The 13,133-nt window shown below is 48.7% G+C and overlaps 1 long non-coding RNA gene across 1 annotated transcript; it reads right to left on the bottom strand.

Moving 5' to 3' along the window:
- Nucleotides 1-5,716: 5,716 nt before the first annotated feature.
- Nucleotides 5,717-12,744, bottom strand: LOC110307944. Its single transcript, XR_002379485.1, has 3 exons — nt 12,630-12,744; nt 9,216-9,419; nt 5,717-9,071 (listed from the first exon to the last, which is right to left on the bottom strand). It is a non-coding gene; the product is annotated as an uncharacterized LOC110307944 (long non-coding RNA).
- Between the last annotated feature and the right edge of the window lie 389 nt (nt 12,745-13,133).

Here is a 13,133-nt window from a genome sequence, read left to right as displayed (position 1 = left end):
GAGATGGGACCCTGCTAGGAGAAAAGGGCTCAGTTTCATAGGGGATATAAGCAAAGCACAGACTTTCCTGGCTAGAACCCACGTACCGAGTTGGCTATGTGATGCCTCCTTCCAGGCATAGATCACCATCATAGACCTTCAGCCTCCCTGAGCTGCCTCAACTTGGGGTGTTCTGGGAACATGAACACAGGAAATTAGAAAGGTTCACAGGAGTATGTTTGAGCCAAGAAGATGACAACCTACCTTTTGGGAGGGGAGAGATGAGGCATAGGAAGAGTATTCTGGTCTATGTACCTAAAAGATTTTCCCACGTCACACTGGGAGGACTGTTAACAGAGATGAGAGCTTAACTCATGATGGGGTAGAAAGTTGTCCACGTGTCCCAGTTGGCCTCAAGACCTCTCATTGTGTATCTGTGGAAGAGGCTCCCTATGTCAGCCCCAACATGGGACAACTTTCTGCCCCATCATGAGTTAAGCGTCCAGACTGCATTCCCATCCTGTCCTTTATTATTTATATAACTAAATGTCTAGGTTGACAGTGTTCCCTCCAAGAGCCAAAGAAGGCCACTGTTGGTCAGGGCTGTTCAAGAGACTGCCCAAACATACTGCCTATTACCATTGCCCGTGGCTGTCTCCCGGAGGTAGAAGGTAATTTTCTACTGCTGAGGACACCATATACTTCAGAGGCCCCTGATCTGGAATTGGCCTGAATGTCTCCTCCCTGAGGAGTAGCTGTCATGGAACCAGAAGACTCCAAACAAAGAATGAAACTAACATTCCTACCCAGCAATACCACCTATGAACCACAATAGCCAACATTGCACAAGAACCTTAAGGCTACGGTGGCACACACACCTTGTTTGTAAGCAACAATTCTCTTCTTGGACTTAAAATCTGCTCAACAAGAGGAAAACCGTGCCTGGTATTGGTAACCAGGGTTAGTAAAGTCATGAATCTGGAACCACAACTTTACTAAACCGGCATAATCCATGAGTACACTCTAAATATTTATCACTATCCTCACTCCTCATCAGGGAAATGTCTCTTTACAACAGAGATCAAACTTTACGAGAAAACTGCAGCCCAGTTGTGAAGCCCAGTCTCGAGAGATATATCTACAACTCAACTCCCTCACCTGAGACTCAGGGAACATTGTAGAAGACAGGGTGGGAAGATTACAAGAGCCAAGGAAACAGGGAGTTTGCTGAGAGGTGATGTGTCCTAGTAATGTCAGAAGCAACACCAGTGTGACTGCCTAAGTAGGAACTGAACAAGGACAATTATAATCGTCATGCCTAAGCAGACAGGGAAAGCTCACAGGGCCTCAACACTACACAAAGAACTAAGGAATGCTCAGAGCAGGGGAAATCGGCTTCCCCAAGGAAGAGCACACCAATTGTTTATTCAACACCAAACAGCCCTGAAAACATACATCTAAGTAACACTATACAGACTGAGTTCACATGTATTTAGGAACACACACACACACAACCAACTAAGAAGAAAGAGGCCATGAATTTGGAAACTATCACGGAGTGAGTATAGGAGAAAGGAAGGAGAAAGAAGGGAGAAATGATGTTATTTTACTATAATCTCAGAAAATGAAATTTTTTTTTAATTGAAAATGCTTTAAGGACTAAATGCAAAGCTATAGAAAAGCATCACTGTTCATTATGGAAAGTGACAACGCTGCTGTTCCCTGGGTGTTTAGCCAGTGACAACTCTGGGCAGTGCTGTTGGTGCTATATATGAGATAACTGAGGGAAACTACACTTGTGGCTTAGAGTCGGGAGATCTGGGTCTTGCAGCCAGAGGCTCCAGTGGCCCTGGGGTCCTGTGTCTTCCGTGCTGATACTAGCACAGCAGGCTGGTGACTGACCGCCATGACTGAGTGTCTCCATTCATCCCATGAGAGCATCCTATGGGTACATCCTCTGTGTCTGCTTATGGGATCCTGGGAGACTTGGCTGCAGTCACAGTCTTGTACAGGCACATAGTGAGTGCTCTGCCATATTGGTTGCTCTGCTCTGGTCTGCTCTTGCAGGCTTGGATAGGAGTCTGCATCAGTCTGGTAGAAACTTTTTTTAGGACACTCACTAGTGTTTTAGGCCCACCGTGTTCAGAACATGAAGTCCCTCTCAGAGACCCTTCCCAGCTCTTCACCTTAGATGGAGGGCCTTCGTCCTTGGCTAGGCCCACTGAGCTAATTCTGATCCTCCTCACTGTTCGTCTGCAGAACAGACTGTTGGGACTCTGTCCCAGGGAGGGCTTTCTTTTGACTCTGTCTGGACACAGGCCTCTGGCTCGGAGCACTTGAATGTTCAGGGAGGACGTGAGAGACATGCCTCTCACGATCCAAGAAACCCAGCCATTGCCTTCTTTAACTTCGTATGGAGAGGATTTGCAGCTTCCATGGCAAATTAATTTTAAGATTTAATGCTTAGTTAAATAGACTCAGGGAGCCCTTGTAGAGAGTTTTTATGTTCAGTGAAGAAACCAACACTGGATGTCGGCAAGAGTGCTCACTCCTGGAGTTCCACAACTCCAGTCATACACCCACTACCCAGCCAGAGTCTTCCAGAACCCACCAGACCAGGACGTCCCTGGTGGTTCTGAGATTTTTAATTGCTAGCATGGCTAGAGTAGACAGAGCTGGAGTCACCAGCTGTAAAGAAACTTTCTCAGTGTGGGAATCAAAGATATTTCTTCTTCTTGGCCTTGAGTGGCAGGGGGTTCAAGAGAGCCAGGATTGTAATATTGGGCAGTAGAACTTCTGGCAGGTGGCAGGGGGTCCTTAGGGCACTGGGGTGTCCCTTTCACAGAGATTGTGGGATAACGCCTGTCTCTCCTCCTCTGGGCATGCATTTTGCTCTGACACCCACTCCTGGCCATTGTCTTGTATACTCTCTGAGATCACCCTCTTCAACCATGCACAAAACTGCTAAATAAACCTTTACTCCATCTACACAGCTTTCCACTATAGCGACCAAAAGCCGACAAAAGCACAAGGTAATCAGGATGACCTTTAACTTTCTGGTAGCCATAACTTGATGACCTGCAGCCCCCTTTTGGCATGTGACTATAGTCTCAGATCGTAGGAACTGGGGGGAGGGCTCCTTTTCAATCCACCAGTGTAGGCTTAGGTTTTTCAAAATCTACTTTACTTAGGGTTCTTAAACACCTTCACTTCCCTTCTATCACACTGACCAGAGGTAGAGGAAGAAGACAGTTTATAGGACAAGAGGGATTTCAATTTTGTGGTCAGGATATCAGCAGTTCAGCCCAAAACATCAACCATGAATCAATAGTGGCGTCCAACCCAATCGGAAAACACCCAACAGGATCCAGTAGCAGTGGTTTGATCCAGAAGAAACTGTAAGGCTCTGCCATATCTCCGTAAGTCCCCAGAAGTGGCGCAAAGCAGCCAGATTACCACCCAAAGCTCTTTGGTACTTCTTTCTTGAAGAAATCACAACAGGCAGAGACCAGTAAAGCTTTGTGAAGTGAACCAATGCAAGAGCATCCCCCCCACTGTCTGTGGGGTTATATTTACATTCATTTTAAACCCCATGTTCCCTCTCCAGTGTCTGTTTCAGCAAAACATCACATGCCCTCTCACAAGGCAGCTTCCGGAAAAACGCCACGTGTCTGTTCTCAGCAAAACATCCTCTCGTGTGTCTGCTTCAGTGAAGTAAATCCTGTCATCAGTTTCCAGAAAAATATCACATGACACAACTGACTTGTTAGAGAAAGCAGAAATTTCCACTTCACACCAGGGTAATCATTAGTCCCAGTACTAGCCAACCGTACTGGAGAGAAAGAAGGGGGTGATGGAAGACTGCTGGACCCCATTCACAGGACTTAGACACTGACAGCAGATGATGCAGCTCTGCATAAGGCCAGCACCCAGGCCCACAGAAGCCGAGCGTGTTTCCAGCAGTGTTCCCAGCCCAGGGCAGTGCTGTACCCTAGAGGGATGCCTTCCTCCCGCTCTCAGCCATTCAGGCTTCTGCATCAGCACAAGGCTCTTAGAATGGAAGAACCGTGATGTTACCTGGAGCCTAGCCCCTTGCCTGTTGATGGTTGACGAGAGACACTTACCATACTAGAGAGTCCTGACTCAAGGAGAAGGGGGATAGTCCAGGGACAGAAGCCAGTCATACATGTACAAGCGTGGTGGAGTTGAACTGAACCCACAAAGTATACATTGAAGTCCGAACCTGGTGGCTGTGAGAGACAAATGTGACCTCTCTGGTGCCACAGGTTATGGTAGGGCTGATAAGGAAAGAGATATGGAGATATAAGGACAAGTGAGGGAAGTTAGCCAGGTGAGATGCTGCTGCTGAGGCTGGAGGATGTAGCTGAGCCAAGGCCAGTGTGTGAGCATGGCAGTGTAGACAATTTGATCAGGTCTGGGTGACCCCAGAGCCACTGACTTGGGGCTTCTGGCTACCCACACCGTGACATGAAATGTTGACCGTGTTGTGTCCCACCCCGATCTGTAGTTATTTTCATGGCTACCCCAGAAAATGAAAAGTCTCTGGGAAGGCAGTTGTTCTGACCTCTCCTAGTCCAGCCTCCTCAGCTTCCACCTCTAACCTTAACCACCCAGCCTCCCCAAGCTTCAATCTCCAGCCTCTAACCCTAGGCTTTCAGATGTCAACCTTCTATTACCAGCCTATATCTTGGAACCAACCATCAGCTTCTTTGATCTTTAACCTCCAGTCTCCAACTTCTCCAGTCATGGACCTCTAACCCTAACATTCAGTCTTGAATTTCCAGTGAGTCTTAAAGCTATGTCTTTTACCTAAAATATTTTAGTAAAATATTTTTCAAATGGGAAGAAACTGAAGCTGGAGCGATGGCTCAGTAGTTTGGAATCCTGGAGGATACAGGTCTACGTGGTGACACATAAATATATGTAACCCTAGTTCCAGGGGACCCAAACCCATCTTCTCACCTTCTTGAGCACCAGACATACCTGGGGTGTACATACATACACATACATACATACATACATACATACATACAGGCAAAATACACATACACGTAAAATAAATCTTTAAATAATTAAAAATGAGCAGACAGTTTGGAATTGGTGTCACTTAAAGAGAACACATCCCTCAGTGTGTTTCCAGAAAGTGTTAGCTGAGCGGGTAAAATGACCCTGAGCGTGGGTGGTACCATCCCATGGGCTGGAGTCTGAGTGTGGGTGGGAGTCTGAGTGTGGGTGGTACCATCCGATGGACTGGAGTCTGAGTGTGGGTGGAACCATCCCATGGGCTGGAGTCTGAGTGTGGGTGGTACCATCCCATGGGCTGGAGTCTCCGACTGACTCCTTCATGCTCTTGTTGACACTCCCCCATGGTGTAGTGTATATAACCTCAATGGGGGTTTCTACCCGGCCTTTGATCATTCAGTTCCCAGTAAAAGATGCAAATATATTTATAAGCTGTAATTAGCACTAGAGCTGGGCAAATACTTCGCTCTAAGGAAGTATTTACTTTCCTGTCACTAACCCTGAGTTGTCATGTTCCATCTGGGACGCTCTTAACCCTAATTGCCCAGCCCTCATGGCCATGCTTTCAGGATTCACCTACCCCATGGCATCCTCTCCTCTCTCCACATTCTTCTCTTCCCCCTTGTGGTGGTCCCACCTTAGACCACAAGCTCAAGAACTGAAACTCCTTCTACCTCCCTTATGCCCAACTATAGGTTGTAGGCATCTTTATTCAACAGATAGTTTTAAATTAAGGAGCAAGGTTACATAGCATCACTTGGTGTATGTTATTTCCTCATCCTGGGAGGCAACTAGACCTTGGAGGCCAGTATTTAGCATTGCAATTCATAGCAACAGACCAAACGTGGGGACACCTCCACCATCTTGGATGAACCTCAACCCATGAGCCAAAATGAACCGTTCCTTTCTTAAGTTGTTCTTGTTGGCTGACGCATCGAAGCAGCGAGAAAAGTAACTAAGACAGAAAGTAAGGTACCCAAGCTCACCCAGGACTCAGGTGCAGGGCCAGGGACCAGCACTGCATAGGGACAGGATCCTGGCAAAGGCTGCTTGCCCCTTCCATCATCTCCCTCGTCTGTAGTTGCAGAATACCTCATCCCTGGGCCAGGCCATGGTGGAGGCGACCCTGGAAAGGCTTAACTCAGTCAGGCTCCTCCGAGATACTTGAGCTAGACCTGTACCTTGGCCATTCACAATCATGCCCTGCTGTGACTCCTCCATCCTTGGTTTCTGGTTCCAGCTACTCTTTGACTTCTATCGGCTGTCATCCCAAACAGTAGCTCACCTTTAGCAGGGGCAGGCTCGTTCCTCGGTAGCTTCCCCTCCCCCAGTCTGCTCTCACTCTGGGCATTTGTTACTTTCCTGCATTTGAGTGGATCTCAGTCCCACACCACACTCTCTGATCTGCTGCCAGAGCCTGAACAAAATTACTCTTGCTATTTTTACCAAAAATCCAATGCAATTTTGTTCCCTTACACAGCCAAGGTTTTGTATCTTGGACAGTGTCTTGCAGGTCAGAGGACTAGGGTTTTAAGCACTTTGCAGAATTGCTGTAGCCTGTGTTCTTACTGTCCATTCGTCCTGTGGCCTTCTGCTAGCCTGTCTCTTGGGCACTCTGAAGTCGGGAGATTCTGAGGCCAGGCCTCCCCTCCTCTGCATCATCACCCCCACACCAGCCTACTCCCCCTGGCCCTCTAGTAGGCCTCAGAAGGAACCGCCTCCACGTCTATAATTATAGCCCGCACCGTGCCCTGGATTGCTGTGGTCTGCTATTTTTACTTTTGCACTGAGGTTTTTGTCTTGTTCCTACCTCAGGTGCAAGGACACATGCTGGGCAGATGTCACTCCTCAGATCTGAGGTCATCCTAAGAGGCTGCCCCACTTCTCCAGGCAGTTATGCCCAGGAGTTGGCAGCCTGATACCCCCAAGGAGGACTTTTGCTGGAAAGCTGTGTATTTAGGTGGAAAAGCCAGCACCTTTGTTTTTGTCTGCTTATGAGCATAATTTCAGATGAATATCAATGACCCCAACCCCACGACAGTACAGGGATGTCACAAACATCCTGGTCTCTCTGTTTACATGTGGCAGATGTTTTCCTGTATGTAGTTCCTGGAACCTGCTCTGTATTCTATACCAGGTGCCACGCCTTCAAGACTACAGCCTCCCACTGCTGCAGAGCAGGTAAGAGGGTCATCGATGTCACCAATGAAGACAACATTTAATCACAGTGGCTTAGTACACATGGCTTATGTTAGAACATCAGACCAGAGGCTGCTGAAGTTCAGCCCTCCCTGTCTCCATCCTCAGTCGGTTCTGGGATTCTTATTGCTACAGGGAGAGGGAGAAAGGGGAGAGGGGGAGAGCAGGAGAGCAGGAGAGGAGAACAGCAGGGGGAGGGGAGGAGGGAGAGAGAAAGAGTGAGAGAGATCAAAATCCAGAGCAAGAGAGAGAGAGAGCGAGAGAGTGAGAGAGAGAGGGGGGGAGAGCCTTCCTAGTCTGATGTCAGGGAGTGACAGACACTATTTCTCCCTTAGGAAGCCCACAGGCCAGGCAGCCAGGCTCTGGTTATCAAAGGGCAGCACATCCCCCCACACACACTAGCTGCATCTCAACCAGATATCCCTTCCACCTTTTCACTCCTTCCCTGGGATTTGCCCCCTCCTCTCTGCTGCCCAGGAATCAGGGACAGCTAGCTACAGGCTTGTGTCTTGGAACCTTCACCTTTCCTCTGAGACCCAAAAAGGACTCCTCACCCTCACCCCCAACCCTGCCTGCTTCCTGAACTTTCATTAGGGTCTGCTTCATGCCATTGTCTGCTTTTCTATATGACTAAAAGATCCTGACAGAGAGTAAAAAATTATTTAAGCCCCTAGACCTGTGTCCAAAATAGCCCCATTGTTCCAGGACGCCAGGTGTTTGCGGTTTTTGCCTTTCTATAGCCCAATGCCAGGTGTTTGTGTCTCTATATAAACCCCTTACCCCTTGAGCTTGTTGTCAACTCCTCTACCCCTGCGTGGGTCCCCAGTGCACTGGACTTGTTTGTCTATGTCTCGTCCTTTGTTTTCCTACCCCCCCCCCTGAGCTTGTTCTCAACTCCTCTACCCCTGCGTGGGATACGAGTTGTCCCCAGTGCACTGGTTTTTCCAGAATCAACCTCTTGCAGTTTGCATCAAGACCGATTCTCGTGAGTGATTTGGGGTGTCGCCTCTCNTGAGTCAGAACGTGGGGGAGTCCTCACACTGTGAGTCTTTCATGACCATGGCACTAATCACTTCCTACCCCCACCAAGAACTATCTGTCTCAATGTTACCCTTGAATCCCAAACCCAAATATTTCATGTTTAAAAAACAAATTAAACTGGCAGAGCTGGAGAAGACTCCCCACAGACTTCGGATGCCAGGAAGACTTCCTGAATGCATGAGGCTCGGCGGGAATGTACAGGAGTGACCCAAAGCCCTGGAAGACTATAGCATCCCCAAAGTCCTGGAAAACAAAGGGAGGTACAAGTCCTCGGCACAGATTCATCATGAATAGAGAGAAAGTCAGGACTGGACTGAAGCTTGGGCGTTCCTGGTCACCAAAAAGAAGTCTCCATAGTATGGTATCCTAAAATGACCTTGACACTGAGGGCCACTGCTCACAGCCTTGAAAGTCTTCCTCATGGATTGGTGCCTCTGCCACCATGATAAATGTCCCCTTCCCTCCCCTGAGACTTCTGTGTCCCACCATGCCTCCATCTCTCCTTCCCTACTGCCTGTCCTTCCAGGCTTCCTGGGCTGACTGCTGACCTCTAGGGACTGGCTTGTATTTTCAGTAGTTGAACTCTGTAGCTCCCTTGGGTCAGCACGGTGCTGCTGTGACTCAGTGCTGGGTAGTCCGCCAGGAGTTGGTCCAGTTTCATGCTGAGCTGGGGTCTGTAGGTTGGTGGGCTAGTTACAGATAGATAGCCACTGGGGCTGGTCTCATGTTTTGACCAGCTGAGAAAGCTAGCATGAGCTGGACTGTTGGCTTTCCACAGACACAGACTCCATAGTTCTGGGTGAACGTGTCTGAGAGGAAGAAAACAGGCTTCTTGGTCATCTTATTAGGTTCCTACCTTCCACCCTTCCAACCCATATTCCATCCACATTCTTTTCAACCCCCCAACAGGAAGTAGGAGAGAGAGAAGGTTAGAGGGGAGAGGGAGTATAGACCTCTTTAGACTACGTCCTGCTCATTAGGGGTGTCCGGTTCCTTGGTGACAAGTCCAATCTCTGTCATCAGGATATCTCCAACCAGAAATCCAGCAATAGCAAAAGCAGCAGCAGCAGCAGCAGCAGGGGGAGCGGCAGCTGCCACCGGCTCTCCTGTTTATACCCTCTCCAGTCTTCAGAATTAAACCAAACATCCTGCCCCTGCTAGAGCACAAGACAATCACAGTCAGCAGCTGTGGACAATCTGAAGCAGCCTCATATCCCACACCTGGGATTAAAACAATAACATACTAACATAACTGGGTTTTTAAAGAGACCAAAATTCTCCCTACGGTTTTCAGTCTGCTGCACTGTGTGCCTCTTGAGAGCCGAATCGGACGCCTCGGGGTTTTCCAGGTGTACACAGACGCTTGATCTGCTTGGGGCATCTAACAAACCCTTAGGAAAGCCTACTCATGGGGCATTTTTATTTTTATTACTAATTATTAGTATCATCATTATCTTCGTGTGTGGATGGATTGGGGATGGGGATGGGGCAAGGTTATCAGACGGCATCCTTGGATGTTGGTCCTTGCCTTCCGCCTTGCCTCAGGCAAGGTTTGTTTGGTTGTTTGCTGCTGTGCACACCAGGTTAGCTGGCCCACGAGCTTTCAGGAATTCTCCTGTGTCTACCTCCCATCTCACGGTAGGAACATGGGGATTATAGATGTTATGATCTCATCCACTGCATATGGTTCTGGGATTCAAACTTACGTCCTCGTGATTATCACACCAGCCAGAATACCTCTGTTTGATGAGTGTCCAATGATGTTGGCTGGGTTATTAATCTGTATTTCTGTGAGACTGAACATCTTCACTTGCACATTTTTATGTGGCTAGTTTGCTTGGAAAGTTGTCTGTTCGAATCTTTTTGCCCATTCACTTAATTGGCTGTTTGCCAACTGGCATTGGGTCTTAGAGATTTCTATATTCAAATGTGAGCTCCTATTAGACATATGAGTTTAAAGTGTTGTCTCCCAGGGGTTTGTTAGTGGTTATTCCCTGTGCCCCTCCCATCTCTCTCTCTTCCTTTCCCTTCTGTGTGTGCACGCGCGCATGTATAAGTGCATGCGTGCGTGCGTGCGTGTGTGCGTGCGTGCGTGTACCGGTGGAGACCAGAAGAGGGCATCATCTCCCTTGGAGCACAGTCCATGCACACTGCTCTCTTCCTGGTATACATACTATAGTCCTGGCATCACCAATACCTTGCGATTTCCATTGCGACTTAGGTGTTCCTTTCACAGCTTTGCACACAGCTAGCTACTCAGGGCATCTGTGCGGGAACTCTGGTCTTGCTACACGTTGCTTGTCTTCAGCTAGTCTCCATGCCTCCCTAAGTCTTGCATCTCTCACGTCTTCAAAACCAATGCCACCTGGATGTCATTGCCAAGTTCTGCAGGCAGCTGACAACCCCCGGAAACAACTGGGTAAGGGGTAGAGAAACTCTTCAGATTAGGCTTTCTCATGGTTCTTCACAGACAAAGCCTCTGAGGGCGGTAGGTCTGCCTTCTCTACTGTTCCAGTGCAGTGTATGAGGCACTCTTCAGTGGCGGGGAGACAGTCACACCTGCTTTTCCATACCAGCCTGGACACTCCCCGGTCCTCTAGTTTCCTGTTAAACAAAATGGTCTATCATGTCTCAATTTAGCTTCACATAAGTTCTTAAGACACAGGCAGAATGATGCCAGGTTCTTGGCCAAATTTTCATGCTAATGGTTCTAGTCAAGTTCCCGACAGTCATTCCTCCCTCCAAACCCTCACGAGCTGGGTCTCCACTGTTCATGGTTTCCTTGTTTCTCAGATGAACCTAGGGCAATGTGCAGTATAGAGGCAATGGTTCTGACCCTGGAGACATCCTCCCATGATTGCCTCGGGTGCCCTGTAGCCTATGGACTCACTCTCTGGTTCAGGCGACCAGCCATGTTTCTTCTTTGCTTGAGCCCCAGGGACTGATTTCTCCTTGGCCTCGGTAGCCTGAGCACACATTCTTGCTGATTCATAGGAAACTCTGAATCAAGCAAGAGAATGGTTTCTTCTGATTTCATGGGTGTACGTGGGGAGCCTAGAACTGGACTTCTAGTATCTTCCTTTGTTGGCCTTGAGACAGGATCAACCTAGATTCATCCTAAGAGCTTGGGACTTTTTCCCCCTAAGCTGGAGGCCAACAAGCTCCAACGATCCTTCCATCTTTGTGTTCCCTCCCACCCTTCAATGCTGAGCTTACAGACTTGCATGGCCACCCCTGACATTTCATGCAGGCACTGAGGGTTCTCACGCCTGTGCATGAGTGCTTACTTGTTGAGCCATCATCCCAGACCCCACTGCCTCCTGGGTAATCTGTTTCAGGGACTCCAGCTTCTTAGTCCTCCCGGACCCTCAGCTGCTTCCTGTGCTTTGGGGGGTGGGGGGATACAGGGCTCCCCTTCTCCAGGCAGAAAGCAAAGCTTTGGTCAGGTCTTCTGCTTCTTATCCAACTGGCAGGCTACTGCTAGATCTGTTTTGCCCAGGTTTTCTCTCTCTTTTTTCCATGTTATTTAAAGTTGTCTCTGGAGAGAGAGGCTCTGGCTATGGGTGCTCTATCTCAGCTGAAAGTTGCTTTAATTTTTTTTCTGCTTTAACCAATAAAGGTTTTACTAGAAATATTTATTCAACAAATATTTATTTCTACAATGTCAACATGCCTAGTACTGGCTTGGGCATGAGGAGGTGGGGCTGTGAAGACAGACAGAACCCCAGCCCTCCGAGGTGAGCCAGGCGTAAGCGAGCCTCACAATTAGCTATTTAATTACCATGGTGATAAGTAAGGCTTATAAAACCTGACAGCATCTGAGCAAATGTGGCAAAGTTGACCTGATTATTTATGAAAGGTTTGTTTTGGAAAATAGACTATAATGAGTTCATTTGCAGGATGAGGCAGAGAGATTCTCCTGGAATCCCAGGAGAGAAGTGAGGGAGCCTTGGATGAAGGGAGTGGGGAGCGGATCCCCACCGGGTGCTGTCCTATCAAGTAGTAACTGGCTCTGCCTGGCAGCCTGCCAGATGTCCATCCAGCACATGTGTGCTCACAGGTGGAGCAAGGAAGATGGCGAAGGCACTCAGGTGGAGGTTCCCAGGCATCTACCGGCAGCTGCCCACTCCCTGCTCACCTTTATTTTCTGGTAACCCACATGCTGAATTACAAACATAAAATAGCCCCTGGGAACCCAACCTGCTGGACTTCTTCCCTTCAGGTGGGGAAAGTGGGGGCTGGTGATGGGGGAGAATACCAACCAAGACCACATGGGGAGATGAGGCTGGAGTTAGAGTCCCTGCCAGCGGAGTTCCAGAGTAAGAGGCTCTCACGCGCCTCTTCCCTCCCTTAGCCACCATGCCTACCTGAAAGTGAATCCTGTCCCTGTCTGGTGATGCTGCAGAGTGTGGTGCTGGAGCAGACTCTGTGCTGTGCATGCTAGCAGCCCCTCCTCTCCAGCACCACTGATCTCTTCTGAATGCTCTTGCAGGGATCATCCCACCAACAGCCGCTTGCAGAGACCATTACATTTATTATTCATACCAAGGAGGGTTTCGGGGCAGCTGGCACACACTAACTGGGAAGCACATTATTGTTTCATTAAAGATTGATCACACATGCAGCTGGTCATTTAAATAATGGCTCTGCTGACACTGTTAATTGAATGATAAACGATTCCACCCCTGCCCCTCTAAGTCAATATCAGCGCTGCTCCAGAAGAGCACAGCCTGTTCTCTGGCAGTGGGGCTAGGAAAGGCCGGAGGCGGGGCAGGTGGTTCTGGTTGCACACAAGGTGCGTTTGGGGGTCACAGAGGCCAGGCAGGAGCATTTCATACTGCCCAAGTGTTCAAGAACCTGTGCACAGCTGC

This window comes from Mus caroli, chromosome 2 (assembly GCF_900094665.2).
Source record: "Mus caroli chromosome 2, CAROLI_EIJ_v1.1, whole genome shotgun sequence".
Lineage (NCBI taxonomy): Eukaryota > Metazoa > Chordata > Mammalia > Rodentia > Muridae > Mus > Mus caroli.
The sequence above is the reverse complement of the archived record's forward strand: the minus strand, read 5'-3'. Positions and strand labels throughout refer to the sequence as shown.